The following is a 6282-nucleotide window of genomic DNA, read 5'->3' on the forward strand; positions in this document are numbered from 1 at the left end:
ATTTGTTTCATAAATTTAGACCATAATAAAAAAAATCAAATAAGTTAAGATACACCATCACATAAAAAAATTAATTAAAATACAAAATTGAAGGATCAACAGATTTCACCAACGTACCTAGCGGGATGATAATTGTCTCAATAATACTATTCGCTTTAACTTCGCGATTTCGGAAGTAAATAATATGGTGGTTATCATTTAGATTGTTAGCTGTCCAAATTGATTGTAACCGCTTCTTGGCCTTTTGGCTAAGATCAAGTGTATAGTGTCTGTGCGTATCAGTTTAACAGGCTACTAGCATTTCGTAGTATCTGTTGTTAACCGTTAATATCGGTACGAGTCCCATCGTGGTTCACGATATTTAATCGGAAATTTACAGATCTTCCCAAACCCCTGACCGGGGAAATATTAAACACTTGGTAGTGGTGGGAATAGCTTAGGTCCCCCTCCCCTAACCAGCTATGGCTTTGCGCGTACGCGGACACTCGGAATAGAAGTGGATGCCGATCTGCATCCTCGATGTTTAGCCAAAGCCCTCATCGAAACAGTCGGTGCTGACCAGATTTTCGGATTTACTCCTTTCGGCGGTGACCGCTTCCAAGTAGTCGTCAGAAGTATACAAACCAGAGATAAACTACTCGGAGGTTTTGATTGTAAGGGGAAAAAATAGTCTCATTTGTGGTGGGAAGTATCACCAATTTACTTAGAATCCCCAGATTCCCTTTGGAATATGTTGAAACTGATCTAAAGATTATCCACGACATATTCGGGAAATGGGGCATATTACGCAATGTGGAAGTGTTAAATGATGCAGAAAATCCCACATGGAAGTCAGGTGAAGTAACCATCTCCCTAGATATGAAAACGCCAGTTCCCAACTTTATTGTCATTGGATCTGCCAGAGTAATGATTAATTACCCTGGGGTAAAGAAACAATGTTTCCGATGTGGAGCCTTCACCCACCTTGGGGCCGACTGCCCGAAAACGAAGTGTAAAAACTGCCTCAAGGCAGGCCACAACCTGGATAAGTGTGAGGCAGCCTGCCTAAAATATGGTGCCACAGACCACAAAGTGAACACCTGCCCATCAAGAACCCTGACAGAAAGGATGGGAGGTGCCATCACAACAATACTGCCAGGCAATACTAGCAATATAGAAAAGAAAGATTCCCCAAACTTGAAGGTTGCAGCAGAAAGCCATACCATCACACCACCTAAGGAGAGCAATAAGAAAAAAAATGCTGCCATAAAATCCAAAGATAAGAAGGGAGAAATTCATGAAGAACCAACCAAAAAGCAAGTTGCCACACATGTTGAAATCGCAGGAGAAAAAGAAGAAGGAACATAAAATATGGAGGCAAACAGCCTCCCTTCAAAAGACCCCTCAGTCCAGAGGAAAAGGAGATGAAAAAAACAAAAAAAAACCAGCAGAAATAGAAGAATTAGAGAATCCACATGCGAAAGCAGGGGAGACTCTAAAACATCTAGTTAAAGGTATCCCTGGGATGGCAGAAAAATTTCAAGAAGCAATAGTGAGAATAGGGGAACCTGAGCTCCTCCGCACAGGGAAATATGGTCATAATGTAGTTAGTGCAAAATGGGGTGATTTATTTGTTGAAGACATCAGACCAATCACCCCTGAGCAAGTACAGGTAGCCATGGACATAGACGAGGCGGCGGCATCAGCGTTCTTCATTGCTCTCGCCAAATTAGACATGGCCAAGGAAAGTGAGGTGGCTAAAAGAATTATGACTGCCCATAACAAGCGACAGCCACAATAACCATCCCATGGTTTCCCATCCACAGCAATACTGTTCTCTAGTTCCCACAGGTGGGGGAGGGCCTGAGAACCTGAGCAGCGAAGGCTTACAGCGAGGCGGTGCAGCTCCTTGTGAGCTGCATCACTCAGGCCAGACCCTTCCCCCACCTCTCTACTTTGGTTTCCAATCCTTTATATTTTTTTAGTTTCTCTGTACTTCATGTTTTTGTTTTTTTGTTACATGTTTCCTTTTTAGGATTTTTTCTTTTTTTTTAAAGTGAAAAATCAACGACCGTTTTAGAAACGCCCCTGGGGAGCAAACAGCTAAAATCAACTGAGGCCTCTTTAACCTACTCTACTACTATGCATTCTATCTATATTTACTCTCCTACTATCTGCTGACTCTCAGCCTATCTTACTCTACAGGCCGATGATGAAGATTTGTTGAACTCACAAATTATTATTATTATTGGCCATAGTTATAATTAGCATAACACCTTTTTGGTAACATTCCTTATTAGTGCATTTTGCGTGACAGTGCGAAGATTCGTAATTCACACTAAACTAAATACGAAAGAATCTAAGCATCTTTTGGAAAAGTATTCACTGGAAACGTAACCAGTGATTCTTTCCATTTAACATTGTCTACAGTGTGCAGAACTTTCGAAGCGATCTTCTTATGGTATTGCTTTGCCAGTTAGGTAATTTGTTTTGTGGACATGTTTTTGTCCTCAAAACAAATTATTCATGTTTTTAAGGATTCGTGTCAATCACGACACGAATCCTTATCTCAACCATCACCCATAATGCCATACGAGAACCAAAACACAAGAACTGAAGCCATTGACACATATACCCCCAGGAAAATTCCTAACATTCCATTCTCTATAACAACAAACATTCACATCACGATTCCTTATCTTATCTTGATCTTCATCTGGTTCAAAGTGTCCCACCAATCACAACACGAATCCTTATCTCTACCATCACCCATAATTCCATACTCGAACCAAAATACAAGAACTGAAGCCATTGACACATATGCCCACAGGGAAATTCCTAACATTCCAATCCCGTGAAGCCACGCCCACAATGACGTTACTGTGTTACGTTAAAGTGCCTACCCTACTAACTGCCATTATCCTGCCTGCCTGAAAAAAAAAAAAAATAAATAAAAATAATGACTGCGAATTAAGTCTGTAAATTTCAGAATAATATGTTTTGTATTTTTGTAGTAGCATTCTACGCGAAATGATGGTCTAGTGCGTGTTTGTGTTTATTTATTTGATAATACATATTTAATTTTCATCAAAAATACAACACAATGAAATTTGTAAGCTGTTAGCTTAATCACGTGATCTTATGTCTAAAGAATAGTTGTCGGTGTTTATTCCCAACTTTTTCTATGAATTCATTTCACAGAAAAAGTTAGATTTTTTCCTCTAGCAAACCTCATCGCCCTGTAGCAGAGATCCATATAAAGACACTAAAAGAAGCTGACGACATAATAAAAGAATTACTTACCTTCCTCAGAAGCAGTAAACAACTTCAAATGTACTCTAAATGGATTCTATTGACTTTCCAGGAATGTAGCACAACGACAGTCGGAAGGACTCGAATCAAGCAAACACTTCGTTCTCCCAAATTAACCTCCCATCCCAGTGATCATCCGTTCATTGTCGCATGCATCCTTCACACAGTGAATAGAAATAAACGTACGATCATCCAGTAAGGAAAACGAGAGTTGCTAATTACGTTGACCGACTATATATCATCGCCCGCTGTAGGTGGTACCCTCCGGAGCAAATAACAGCCTGCTTGCTGCAAGCAGAATGTCGGCCTTCACTTACAGAAAGACGAAATGGGAAGCACAGGCATGTTGACATAGATTTGGTCATGCAATGCTAGCTATTATCAAGTAAATGAACAGAGATCGATCCCAACGACCCAATAAATACACATGGATAATTTGCAATAAAAATTTGCAGTTTCTTTAAAGTAAATTAAAATTTATTTCGGTGCAATTAATGTCTCTGCTGTTGGATCCTAATGGAAATATCTCGGCTACATTAATAGACATCTGACGTCATAACGGTTTCATTGCAACGTGTGGAACTGAGCTTGCCTTGTCAAATGAGATATACACTAAAGTAAATGGAAAGCATCACGTGTGAAATTTCTTTGGCCAATGAGCACTCATTAAAATAATTGGTGGATAAAAGTAGTGTTATTTAAGTCTGTCGTCAACTTACTTTTTTTTCAAGCTTCTAAATAAACAAGTAAATGAAAATAATCTATTATCTTAAAACCTCCATACTCACTGTGGGATTCATATCCGTTCTCCTACCATGTTGAAGAAGTAAGTGTATCGAACATATTGTCCTAGTGGATTGGCTTCCTGCAACATTATTTTGGATATACTGAGAATGAGATGATGAGCAGAAAGATCTCGACGGCCATGTGGTCAGAAATAGCAAACTGATAATAGAAGAAACCTAAGATCCACAAAATATCTATCGTCATATCAATAGGCATTCTATAGTTAGTCGACTGAATGAGGATGAATAGAAAATACCATGAAGAACAGCCAAGCCATAAACCAATCGTGGCTGTTAGATTGAATGATGATTCTTTATACCAGAAAGCAGCATGGGTGCACGGGTATGAATATTGTTGTTCACAAACACACCTATTACTTCTGCACTTCCAATAGAATTATGCCATTCAGCAATGATTACCCGAAAATAAGATTGTTTTGATTGATGAATGGAAGCCAAGACTAGAAGAGGTTGATAAATACCGGATTTACTGGTCTAGCTTAAGGGCGTAGATGCATGTTCGTTGTTTGCAGTTATCTGGAAACAGCTGACGCCAAGTATTATGTTCTCTCGTTTGGGTATGTTCGTGGGCTGAATTGTCTCTTTTGTGAGGGGATGGTGGCAAATAACTTCCATCAGTCGATTTGAAACCACCAAACTGGTCACTGAAACTTTTAAATGGAAGTAATTGTGATATTATGGTATGGAAATGTAACCTATTCAGTTAAAATTAAAATCATAACTTTAAAACAATCCAAATGCTTTAGAAAGAAACGGATAAAACGATTTAAAAGTAGAAGAGGAAAGAACGTACCTCGATATGGGTCATTCTGAACTACTTTGTGCTCATTGTTCAGCTAGATATTTTACTATTAGAATGAATTGAGATGTGAATATCATACGTTAAGTATTAATAAAATTTTAAATGAATATTAATAATTGAACTCAGCGATTGCATGAATTTTAATGAAAACGTAAGCACATCTAACGAAAGAGTGCTTAAAATGTATCGAAATGTATCAGTGAATTATAAAACTAAAAATTTAAATTAGTATTCGCAGTGTTTTAATCTAAAGCTTAACAAGTTAAAACGTTGGAATAAAATACATTTTGGAGTGGAAATTAAACTACATTTCAGTTCTTTGATATAAATAACTGAAACCCATTCTCGAAACTATTCATAATCTTCTTTCTTGCCATACAATAAAGAGATTTGAGTACATGAAGTAAGACTTTTGTTTTTTGATCATTATTACCACTTCCTATTTTCTCCAGGCAGGTCTGGAGGTGATGGTGTGGATTCATGGAGGATTCCTACAGTTAGGCAGCGGACATCAACCTGGATTGAGCCCATCTGGACGAGTTTCCAAAAGTGTGAATGCCGTTTTCGTCTCGATGAATTACAGACTTTATACTATAGGGTTCATGGCACTGGACGTTATAGTAGACAACGTCGTTACCGACTCACTGGGCAACTACGGAATATGGGACCAGCTGATGGCTCTTCGATGGGTCAAAGAAAACATCAGTTGCTTCGGAGGAGATCCGAACAAAGTAATTATTGAATATTATTACATGAATTACTTTTATGCACTTTAAATAAGTATCTCCTAAGTACAATAATCTTAAATGTCCAGTGACATTATTCCTATTTCCCTATCAGGATGATCGTTGTGGTGTTAGATAGGCTGTATTTCAAGTTCATTGTATTTTAATGTTTAATTTAGTTAAAGCTTTTCCTAGATAAAGTTATATAAGTTAAGACGGTACTTCGAATAAAGTTATATTAATTAAGATATTTTGGCAGATCAAGTTATGGCTGAAGTTAATTTTCATGATATTCCACATTTTAAACTCTGTTCGGTAAACTAATCATCATGTTTCAATGTAACAAGGCAATTGTTCGATCATGAACCAACAAACCTATTATAAGAAATACAAAAGTTTATGCTTCACACATATACATATTATTATTTTATATACGCAGTTTAAAACCACACAAAAATTTCTGATTATCAACTTATAAATTTTCCCTCAATTCGAAACTTATATTAATGATAATGACACACACATATTACTACAGTTCAGCTGGGTTCATTTAATTCAGTATGGACCAAATTAATTTCCAAGTACAAGTATCTCTTGCTTAACGCAGTTTTGCTTAAAGCGGGATTTGATTAACGCGGCGAAATTAATTGCGGCAATC

The 6282-nt window shown here is 37.6% G+C and overlaps 1 pseudogene; it reads left to right on the forward strand.

Moving 5' to 3' along the window:
- Positions 1–228: 228 nt before the first annotated feature.
- LOC150104950 (U2 spliceosomal RNA) lies at positions 229–395 on the forward strand (annotated as a pseudogene).
- The last annotated feature ends 5887 nt before the right edge of the window (positions 396–6282 follow it).

Source organism: Typopeltis vanoorti, chromosome 7 (genome assembly GCF_054136105.1).
Source record: "Typopeltis vanoorti isolate ZY-2024b chromosome 7, IOZ_Tvanoo_1.0, whole genome shotgun sequence".
Taxonomy (NCBI): domain Eukaryota; kingdom Metazoa; phylum Arthropoda; class Arachnida; order Uropygi; family Thelyphonidae; genus Typopeltis; species Typopeltis vanoorti.